The following is a 12,420-nucleotide window of genomic DNA, read 5'->3' as shown; positions in this document are numbered from 1 at the left end:
CTGGAATGCTTCTGCTAATATTAAACAACATGAAATCGAATCAGAGAAATCGATGATATCATTATATGGCCCAAATGCGTTAAATGTAAATGTACAAGGACTACCGGAAGCTTCACGCAAATGTAGGTCATCCTGAAAGTTGCGTACACGATAGTAACTACGCGATACGTAAAACCACGTTTATTTACTATTCGACTGAAAGCAAACTTTTCCATTGTCTACTTATATTTCCTTACGGAAGAAGCATGACTTTTTGACAGTTCTTGTAAACAAAATCTGATTTTTATCTTCAGTTATCGTAACGTAAACCGACAGTTACAATTGAATTTCTTGCCCTATTAGCATAACGACGTAGAATATACAATGTTTTATTTATTAGAATATTGAGTTGGTACCTGACACGCCTACTAAAAAGACAAACCGATTTGCTTACAACATTATCTTGACATAAAAGATAATAATAATATAACTTAATTTACTAAAATAAATCAGTTTATTACAAACTGTAGCATTGGAGTGCGAAATTTCGACTATCCAATGTGTTGTCACAAAATTTTCACGACAGTACTACTTTGACGTTTGAGGCTCACGAGGAAATTGCGCGCCGGAAGTGGCTAACGTCCTGGGGATAACAAAAAAGGATTGTTGTCGACGTTCGGTTGATTTTGGATTTTTGGGTCACCAACCTTTTGACACTGAAATTCAGTCACGATGGCTGTGTTATCTACGGTCGATTCGGAGAACGTGACACCGCGGCGAACGCGGCCCACATCGTTCGCCAGGGCGCAGGCGTGGTTGGCGGCTGCGCGCGGCCGGTCGCGCGAACGGGCCTACACTGGCTGACTGGCACTGGCGAGCAATTCGCGCGTTTTCCCTCCCGCGCTTTCCCACTGGCATGCGCACATCAAGCCTGTATTGTTCCGCAAATAGCGAGGGCTGGGCCGCCGTTCAACCGTGCGCCTTTCAGCGCCAGCGGTACACTGAACGAGCCACGAGACACGACACTAAAGACGTGCGCAACACTACTACAAAAAAGTTGTAGTGTTGCACAATCGCATGTTACCTACACCGGATCTAGATTACCCAATAATGCAAGGATGCGGATTTGTCTGCAAAACACACTAAACGATTTCCTGATGAATTATTCAATTTCTTGTTGATATAATGTAACAATTAGTCTAATTATACTGACATACTTTTAAATTGGTATAAATGAGATTGTAAAAAAAGCGTTTGTCATAGGATATCGTTATCGAAAATTAAGGCCTTTTATTACAGTTACCCTATCACGGAAACGCTATTAGGGCAGTCTTTTGTTTGACGTGCGTCTATTAACGTTCCCTCGCAGTTTTCAAAATACATTTAACTTGTAATGACGTCATGATATAACAGGTTAAAAGAAGATTTACTTCATTAAACCCACTATTAAAAATTTTAAGAAAATTGCCCAAATATTACATTTAAAAAGTTCAAGAGACGACCACCACAAGATGTCGTGAAACAAACACTAGATTATTGTATTATGGCAAATAACACGTATTATGAATATCCTTTATATTATAATTAAAAAAAAGGAATATAAATATTTAAAATCCTGCTGAATGTCTCACGATAGATTGGAAGAATAATGAGAGACTAAATAAAAACTATTTGGTAATATTAGAGCATTGAAGCATTTTATTACAGTCACCAGAAATAAAGCCAAGAATTAATTAATGCCTAATGCTCCCAGCACCTATTATTATGTAACGAAGCTAAAGGATCAAAGAAATAAAATATAAGAGAGGTTACATCTCCCAATAAAAATGGTATAAAATTGTATAAAGATGATAATATGAATGCCTTGTGTGAATATTTAATTGTACCTATTGTACTGGCTGATTGTAGTGGGCCTTTAAAAAACTGATAATGATGACTGAAATTCCACACACGTTTAACATTATCTACGCGCATAACAATTTACAATAAATTTAATTTAATATCTCTCAAAGCGTGACCTAATTTCTCTAATTTCTGTACCTTAAGGTACACACGAGTAGAAAATGAAATTAACTGTCACCAGTTATTTCAAGAACGCATAAAGAGTACAGTCGGCCACGATAAAATGTAAACAGGCAACAAAATGTCGATCGTCGGCAAACAATTCGTTTCCTAGTAATGGCGACTGTTCTCGTTTCGTCGATGCTTTACGCTACGAATAAATCCGGAAGTCGTGTGGTTCACTTACAAAAACGTTGGAAGGCACTAACGTATATACCGAGATGTATACAAACAAACATCTAAGACCCTTTCCTAATACGTGCTGTCGTTTAGCTGGTAACATTGAATAGTGTTGTATTTTTTTGTATGTAATGGAAGCTGACATAATCGACCCACAATCATTTTTTTTTTCAAATTCGCCGCGCGGGATGACAATGAGTAGAGGACATCAAAATGTCTTGTTTTTTGAGATATTTCGAGGTATGGACAAATTTGAGTGCAATGACAATTATTGTAATAGGCTCTATGAATATTATACTCTAAATAACGCGGTATATAACTACACATGTACGTAGGTACTATGTGTAGTTTGGTCAAACTTTGGGCAATAATTTTTTTTTTAAATATTTAGTGACCAACGGGACGGGAACCGAACGACCACCCCTCGGTGATAGTCCGACGACCGCTTGAGCTATTGAGGCTCTAATTAAATCGTTTTCTTATATTTTGGGAAAAGTACATGCAAAGAAGGTGACACGAAATTTTACCTACCTATTTATGAATATAGAGTTTAAACTAGTTAATCTGCCAAACGGTCTGCTGCCATATAAATTTCTGTCACAGCAAACTAATGGTTTTTATTGGTAAATGGTACATTATCGCTCCTATAAGATTTACAAAAAAAAAAACATTATAATCGGTAGAGCCATTTCGAAGGACTGCGACCACAATCACCGAATTTTTTTTAATTTTACACACAAATTTATTATACGAGTAAATTAGTTTAGTAATTTAGTAGTTTAGTAATTTAGTAATTAGTGTAGTAAATTCGTTTAGTAGGTAATTAATATATGGATTATAAAAACTAAGTTGACATCAAAAGTGATACGGAAGCCCTTGAAACGAGTATACTGCGTAGGTATTATAATAATGACGGACATTACAGAGAAAAGTCGAGGTATGGAGAAAATTCAAGCCACAGTTAAGTCACAGGGGCAATTATGCTGTCCGCCTCAGACAAGTACGGTAACCAAGCGATGCAGGTTTCAAATTCCCAATAAACTTTTATTTTATTTATCATGAAGCTCCTAAAGCTGCAGCTATTAGTAAATACCTAAATGGGCTTTATGGAGTAAACGGAACTCTGTTGTTAAAGTACAATTTGATTATAAAATCGATTGTATTGGGTACTAGCTGCGGACCCATGGATTTTTCCAGGATGAAAATTAATGTGTTAATTCTTATTATTTTTTTATTATATATCTTCGTTTTTAATTTCAACCAAATTACTTCAAAGAAAAAGGATTAAATCCTTAGTTTGCTGTTTGTGTGGTTTTTACTATGAATGTTATTTTTGTATGTTTTCTTAGGCATTACATGAATGCTTTCATAAAATGATATGAATATGTTGAGCTCTATGTTTCTATGGGGTACCTACCACGAAGCTACAATTGCAACTGCTACTGTTAGTAATTATAAATGAGGTTTTGTTGTTAAAGTATCGAAACGTTTTAAAAACAATTTTTTGATATACTTATTCTCTTTCTCCTGGAGTAATTTTATTTCGCCCGCGTGTAATTCATATTTTTACAAATCCCGCGGGAACCATGATTTTTTCCGGGATGGAAGTAGCCTATTTTAATCCAGAGTAAAATCTATTTCCATTCCGAATTTCAGCCAAATCGCTTCAGCAGCCGTAACAAATGGGGGAATAAAAATACACACACATACACACAAACACACACAAACTTTCGCCTTTATAATATTAGTGTGATGCCAACAATAATACAACAAGAGTATCTTGACAATAATTATCCACGTTGTCTAGTACCATAATTGGCCATAGGTTTAATTATTATTACCTGTCAGACACTTTCTAAGTTAACTTGCGTCTACAAGTATATTTGACTGTATCAATCAATACTCATCAACAAACCTTCTTATATAAAGCCATACCATAAAGGCCAAGTGCCAATTTATCATGATTACATTTAAGACAACGTGTGTCTGTACGTAAATTACAAACGCCCTATCGATTTAAATGAAATTTCGTAATTATGTTTTCGATGGTTAATAGTTTCAATTCTGAGAGGTGGCGCTACATTTTTAACCAAATTTTTTTCTCTACTCCTTCTATTATCTTGTCTTTTAACCTATTAAAATAAACATCAAAATAATTGAGTAAAGTCATCTACTTACTGTATGATATCCACCAGTGAGCACCGGATGATATTTGTTGCATAGAATCTAAATTTCATATTAATTCAAAGTTAGTGAATTTGATTAGCTGTCAGCCCAGACTGCTGGGCAAGTCAGCCCATGTAGCCAAATGGCACGTCGATTCTCTTTCTACGATCGCAAACGCTTCGAAAACTAGAAAAATGTGTAGGAATGACATTTGCTATAGACAGGTCACGTGATCAAGATCTATCATTCCTATACATTTTTCAAGTTTTCGAAACGTTTGCGATCATAGAAAGATAATCGAAAAAGAAAATACTCATATAGCATTAAACACCACTCTATCATGTTTGGCACAACCTTTAAAATGGTACCAGCTCATGTGCTACATGAATATTTATAGTTAATATAGAATAAAAAGGTAGCCAACGAGTAGTCTACATTCCCATACGAGAGCGGTAGGAATGTCCGGTAAAAGCAGATTTATACTTGCTAATACTATCGCGTTGGCTGACGTCCAAACTATTATAGTGACACGTGTCTCTGACTGCATTACAACTTGAATAAACATATCCACACCGGCGAACACGATCCCAATTTCTGATGAGATTTTAATCACAAAACCGCTTCGATTATATTCAAATCTGATCTAAATGAGCTTTAAAAGCTCTTTTATGTCGACAAAAGCTTCTCTCAAAGCATTGTACGTGCCTTTTTGTGTTTGAAAATTTCATTCTGCTCTGGTTTGCATGAAAGTCGATGCCCCATTAAAACTGCAAGATAAACAGCTTTTAACCGAATACTCGTAAAATTGCATTAATTGCACGATTTATGGATAACGATCTTAAATTTGGAAGGTCTAATTTGGAAGGTCTAATGTACATTTTGTCAGTACGAATGGGAATCTAACTCATTGGACTACGTATCCAATGCTTCGAGTACTTCAAACGTTTTTCTTAATTGGAAGCAAGCTAGCAAAAAGGTACTACGATAAAAATACATCCCTATTTCCATTTGTCACGCTATAGCTTAAGAACGATGTCACCGATTTTATTAAATTTTTATAGGCTTACATCAGAGTTAAAAAAAACTCGAGAAAATTGTGCAGAAAACGGGAAAATTACAGGAAAATTAACGATTATTTATTATTTTATAGATGTTATTTAGTCATGGTTCAGCTGGAAAGGAATCTGATGAAAAGGAGTAGGATGGAAATCCACACCCCTTTTGGTTTGTACACGACATCGTACCAGACCAACCTAGACCAATTAAGAAAACCTCAATCGCCCCAGCTGGAGTTCGAACCCAAGATCTCCGTATTGTGTAATACCAACGCGCGAACCACTACGCCACGGAGGTTAGCAAAATAAATAAATAAAGGCCAAAATAATTAAAGTATTAAAGGTCGTAAAGTTGGTAATGCGTTGTTTTTTTATTCTTTACAAGTTAGCCCTTGGCTACAATCTCACCTGATGGTAAGTGATGATGCAATCTAAGATGAAAGCGGGCTAACTTGTTAGGAGTAGGGTAAAAATTCACAGTACTTTTGGTTTGTACACGACATCGTACCGGAACGCTAAAACGCTGAATGTTGGTGATTTTCTCAAAAACTACTGTTCCGATTTGGATGAAGCTCTCGTTACTCAAATGCATACCTTTTGCCAAGGATGACTAACATTTATAATTTAATATAAGGTGCAGTTTTCTCCAATAAAAGTAGTCCAATATCTCATTTTATAACATGTATTTTAGTGAAATATTTGAAGTTTATCCTTCCTATTCTGGCAAATATACTAAAGAACAATTTGCGACTTTCCACAATAAGAAGGTAGAAACTCATAATATAAAACTACAATCAATAAGTTAACTATCAATAAAATACGAAGAACATTTTATTTCTCTTGGGAAAAGTAAGTAATTAACGGAAAGGAAATCGCACCTCTTGACAATATTGCGGCGAACTTTCTATTAAAGCTTTTCAAAGCGTCTAATTATTAAATACCTTGCCAAGTTAAAAGTTCTTTATTTCTGCATTTTAGAGCAGCTGTGAATGTTTTGATTGGTTTTGATTACTTTAGGAGTTTATAATTTCTGAATCTCTGACTATTCTGGTGATAGATTTCGGTCGTGTCTTATTACCAACCCACTGACAAAGAGGTATCGTTTATTGTTCCGGTTTCGTTACAAGCCATTTATTGTTCCGGTACAAATAACAGTTCAAATTGTAGTCTAATTCTAAACTAAACTAAAACAATTAAATATAACAGAACTATTAATAAAATTTTAAATAAATTGGTATTTTATTTTAAGTTCTAGGTATTATTTTTTATCTTTATAAGTTAAGCTTCCGTCATCGATTCCGTACTTTATCCAATAAAATACATTACTTTACAAGTATAAAATAAACTTACATTATGCCTCCGAAAATAAACACTTTTCCGTAAAGCCTTCAGCAACTGAATACAAATTGTAGGAACAAAACAAAGTTCACACGCTCGCCATGGTCACAGAAATAGTACACTTATATTTACACTCAAAACAAATCGCAACAATGTTCATGATATTTAATAACAAACATGAACCGTAGGCAAAAACTAAATACGCTGTGTTACTATGGTGTTTATGGGAGCTTTGGGGCTTTAAGCTCACTAGTTTTGTTGGAGTGAGCGAGACAGAGTAAAAAACAACGTTAACTTTCGGCCGAAGTCGGCTCCTTCCGTGAGGCGTTGCCTCTACTGTCTAGACGATAGTAAAATATGGATATACTTTTAACACATCTAATAGTAGGTATCTTAATGTATGCTCCAACACGTACGGTAGCAAAATCGTGTTTAGAAAATGGTATATCTCAGTCCCAAACATTAAAAAGAAAAATTTTAATCTAAATCCATTAGGTTATCGGTATTTTATTTTTATGTTTGGGATTACGATTTTAATGTGTGGCAAGTATAAAAAGTGGCATTAATTAAATAGTGACTTTATTAGTATCGAAATTTTAAACACAAATACATACATAGATACATAAACAGCTAAAATCAGAACCCTTCCTTTCAGCTTTGCCGATGTTGAGTAAGTATTTCGTACCCACCTAATTAGGTAATGAGGTAGGCTTTAATAATAACACATTTAATAATATAATTAATAGATATAATTATTTATAATATGTGAAGCATTTATTATTTATAATGATTGTTGTCCGTGTTATCACGTTACGTATGTTTCAACCATTAATCACTTTTATTGGTTGAAATGAAACATAATTTAATTTTAATTGTATTTATTGAGAAATAGTAGTATATATAAATTAATAATTATCATTTTAGGTAATATTTATGAACTAACTGGGAATTGAAAACGAACAATATTTCATATAAAAAGTCTTTCATTAAATGAATCGCTGACGCGATTTTGGTTTAGGTTAGGGTAGGGTTGGGTTGAGATAGGATAGGGTAGATGTAAGTAGGTAGGTGGGAGTAGGGAAAGATAGGGTAAGGGTAGGAAAGAAATGCACGTAAGTCAAAGCGAAGCTTGACCGGTTCCAATAGTTTTAGAATAATAGACATTTTTTTAATTCAGAGTAAATTGAGTACTTTTGAAAATTTAATTAAAAATAAAAATACTAAGCAAGTAAAAATCTTGTGTTAAGAAGTTTATTGTCTTAACTTTTAGATATTTTTTTTTTTTTTTTTATTACGTAGATCGCTCTATTCGTCAGTCCACATTATGATCGTCGTACGCAAGATGCTGATGCACTATAGGAAACAGATGGGGGCGGAGAGCGTAGGGTTCCGATTGTCCCATCGTTTCGTAATGGCTCACATCATGCCGTCAATGGAACATGAGCCACACGAGCGATAACTTATTATGTAAGCTCGTAAAATATCGAACGCTTATGCAATACGCGTCTTTGTTTACCAAAATAAGTTTACAATGATATCAACAAACTTTATTAAGTTCTTCCTAATATAAAAATTTTAATAAAAAAAATTCAACCGACTTCCAACTCAAAAATTAACCTAAACTAAAAAGCAAAAAATAACATCTTACCTATGTGCTACCTTCTGATCAGTTTGAAGGCGGTGCCAAGCCAGTGATGTTTTAATTCAAGCCGTTTAAATTACACAATTTCTGTGGTTCTTTCAGAAACAGCTTTAATTAAAACATGACACTGGATTGGCACCGCCTTCAAACTGATCAGAAGGTAGCACATAGGTAAGATGTTATTTTTTGCTTTTTAGTTTAGGTTAATTTTTGAGTTGGAAGTCGGTTGAATTTTTTTTATTAAAATTTTTATTTTTTAATTTTTAGTGTTAGCACACCTACTGAGTGTGCACTGACTGACCTCCGTCTTAATCACCAGACCCCCTATGCAGTCACAATCCATATGGGTGGAAAGTTCTCATCAATATAAAATTTATCAAGTCCAAACACAAGGTAGCTACTGTGAACCGTCGAGGAGTTCCCTTAACTCTCCTTCATCTTCATCACCAGACCTCTAATACAGTCATAACCTATCCAGGTGGAAAGTTCTCATCAATACAATATTATCAAGTCAAAACACAAGGTAGCTACTGTGAACCGTCGAGGAGTTCCCTTAACTATCCTTCGTTTTCTTCACCAGACCCCTAATACAGTCACAACCCATCTAGGTGGAAAGTTCTCATCAATACAAATGTATCAAGTCCAAACACAAGGTAGCTACTGTGAACCGTCGAGGAGTTCTCTTCACTGTCCTCCGTCTTCATCATCAGACCCTTAATACAGTCACAACCCATCTAGGTGGAAAGTTCTCATCAATACAAATAAATTAAGCCCAAACAAAAGGTACCTGCTGTAAATCGTGGACGAGTTCCATCGTCTGTGTATCGGCTCCATCATCAGACCAACTCCAGACCTTAATAAAATTGTAGTGGTTTAAAATACCTTATGGAAACACTAACAAACGCACTAGTCGTCTCTACGATTGTCAAAAGTTTCCCTCGATTTCTCCAGGATGCCATCATCAGATCCTGACATGAAAAAAATGGGACCACCCTGGAATCAAACCCTTCACAACAAAAAAAGAATTTTCAAAATCGGTCTACAAATGACGGAATTATCGCTGGACATACATAAAAAAAAAAAAAAAAAAAAAAAAAAAAAAAACATACATACAGCCGAACGTAGAACCTCCTCCTTTTTGGAAGTCGGTTAAAAATTATAAAACAACTTCTATAACCGTCCTCCGCCGCCGCATCTATCTGTCTGTCTCTCTGCGATAAACTCAAAAAATACTAAACAGTTTGTTTCGCGGTTTTTATCAATAGATATACTCGCAGTGGCGTGCACTCTATAGATGCATAAACGCAATGCATACCATGTATTGAAGGAGGAATTATCCATTTTATACAACTTGCGGTATGCACCTATAGTGCAATTATTGACGCGGACGCCTGTGACTTCTTCAGCGAGAAAACAAATAAACTTTAATTATACGTTTTCGAATATAGAACCTGTTAGTAAGGCAGTAAATTACCCTTAAAAGATAAATTTTGCAATAACAGATTTTTTGCAGATCGATAAAAGAAATGACACTGCATCATGCATTGTTTTGTTATACCTCGAATGGATTAGACAACGTTTTCAATGAAAGCTCCCGGACGGATTGATATTTCCGACATTTCCATTTAATTTATGTTCATATTTGAACCGATTTAAGACCGACCTTGACAAATTATATACCTAAACTTTCCTCGTGAATCACTATGAGTACCTATACAGTGGCGTGCATACCGTAGGTAAAAAACTTATGCACGCCACTGTATAGGTACTACGTACTACGTACGTAAGGTACTACGTCCGGGAGCTTTCATTGAAAACGTCTAATCCATTCGAGGTATAACAAAACAATGCATGATGCAGGGTCATTTCTTTTATCGATCTGCAAAAAATCTGTTATTGCAAAATTTATCTTTTAAGGGTAACTTACTACCTTACTAATAGGTTCTATATTCGAATACATATAATTAAAGTCTATTTGCTTTCTCGCCTAAGAAGCCACAGGCGTCCGCTAGTCAATAATTATTCAGAACTCAGTGAAATTAGGCGTATAATATACTGCTCCATGCCACGTTTAATCTAATTTACTAATTTAATTAGGTTCTGAGGATTATTAATACAAACAGACAAGACAAGAGGTATCCAATATATTTCGAGGTAAGTTACAACTCCAGTTCCACCAAAATACGTCAACTTTTCAGTAGTTTAGTCGTCAAAAGTTTACAAACAACAATAACTAACAACCAGTCGGATCTGCTTTTGCATCATAAATGGCTGATATAGGTATACATTTCGTTGTTGGAGAATGCAGTCCAGTACTAAACATCGCCGAAAAACGAAACGGGCAGTTTAAAAATAAAGCGAGTTTTTTGTTTTGTTTACAGTTCCTGTGATTGCACCTGCCGTATTAAATCCATGGCAGTGCTCGGCAAACGATGCAGGTGCATATCGCTTTGAACCCTTTTATCTTTTTCCGCTAACAATAACTTAACTGGATATTAAAAACGAAGTCCAAAGTGTCACATCTCATCAACATCAAAATGCTTTTTAACCAAAAATAACATCCAACGAACATGTCCTTTCGATTGATCTGTTTGAAAGCGGAGCCAAAAAATCAATATAAACTATAAGAATAGATAAAAATTAATTTATTTTGCTAAAACTACAACGTGCAATTGCAAAGAATTCATTGCAATCATTCATGATAACTTCCGTAAAGTAACGCCTGCTTCTATCCAATATTTAAACTATAAGAGCCCATCTGGCATAGCACCGCCTTCAAATCGATCAATAGAAAGGACATCTAAGTACGATGTTACGCTTTTTAGATTACCTATTGCATCTTTAAAATCAGTTTATTTTTTTTTGTTAAAAAGATTTTTCTTTTTCTGTTTTTAGTGTGTCCTAAATAGTGACCATAGCATAGCGACTGTAAACGCCACAGTAGGTATTTCGATCACTTATTTCAGTGATTTGATTTAAGCACAAAATTACTAAACCGACATTCGTGAAAATTAAATGGGACCATTCTGGAAGAAGTATATACCTATAATATTTCAAACAAAAAAATATTTTCAAAATTGGTTAATAAATGACGAAGTTTTGAGGTAACAATCGTAAAAAAAACCTACACGTCGAATTTAGAAAAACCTCTTTTTTAAGTCGGTTAAAAATTACTATAATCGGTCAAGTCTATGTCTAAGCAAGATTAACAAACAGCTTTTTTATCAATACAGCAGATTATATGGATGCAGTGTGAAAAACACGCATGTTAATCTTTCGTCGACGAGACAAAATTCGTAAACCCATCCGTCCATAGTGAATCTTACCAGGAAGCGGGCAGATGTTTATCTCAGCTAGAAACACATTACCGAGTCATTTTTATCGCTATGCATTATATCGTTGGCTCACATCTATGTTTTAGGGCCATCCAGTGTAAACCCATTGACCGTTGGCGGCAGATACAAACAAACAGTCTCGCGCGTGCACGTATTGGACTAAGAGCCTGCGAGAGCCAGATGAACCTCATTTTAGGAAGGCTGAATGTTTGTCATGCTTCTCTACCATAGGTATCGTGATCATTAACAACCTATATTCGAGTCACTTCTGAGCACGAATCTGCTCTTAGAATGAGAAGGATTAGGCTAATAATCCACTACAACGGCTCAACTTAGAGAATAAGAAAAATAATGTTAAGTAAGTACAGTAGCCAACTATGGAGTTAAGACCGTGGTGGCCTTGCAACGTAGCAGGTTTCATGGCTCCAATTCCTCAGTGGTCCAAGTACCTATAAAACCTAAGTTTTTGATGTTCTTACAGGATACGGATGAATCATTTATTTATTTTATTTATTTATTTATACTTTATTGCACAAAACAAAAACAATAACAAAGAAAACAAAGGAAAACATAGAAAACAAGTATGTGCAAAGGCGGTCTTATTGCTTATAGCAATATCTACCAGACAACCTTTGGATAAAGGAATTAATGTAATTAAATGCGG

The 12,420-nt window shown here is 35.1% G+C and overlaps 1 protein-coding gene across 9 annotated transcripts in view; it reads right to left on the bottom strand.

Moving 5' to 3' along the window:
* The window catches only part of LOC112054138 (proton channel OtopLc), a 79,129-nt gene that overhangs the window by 42,093 nt on the left and 24,616 nt on the right, over nucleotides 1-12,420 (bottom strand). For 3 of the 9 annotated variants that reach the window (XM_024093803.2, XM_024093807.2, XM_024093806.2), the window contains exon 1: nucleotides 687-992. The exons of 1 other annotated variant lie outside the window; for it this stretch is intronic. The gene's annotated coding sequence lies outside the window, so the exon portion shown is untranslated. Of the gene's footprint in view, nucleotides 1-686; nucleotides 994-6,791; nucleotides 7,014-12,420 lie in introns of those variants that run through there. 5 more of the 9 variants (XM_052881916.1, XM_024093805.2, XM_052881915.1 and 2 more) reach the window with 4 other exon arrangements.

This window comes from Bicyclus anynana, chromosome 6 (genome assembly GCF_947172395.1).
Source record: "Bicyclus anynana chromosome 6, ilBicAnyn1.1, whole genome shotgun sequence".
NCBI classification, from domain to species: Eukaryota; Metazoa; Arthropoda; class Insecta; order Lepidoptera; family Nymphalidae; genus Bicyclus; species Bicyclus anynana.
This window is presented reverse-complemented; position numbering and strand designations above follow the sequence as displayed.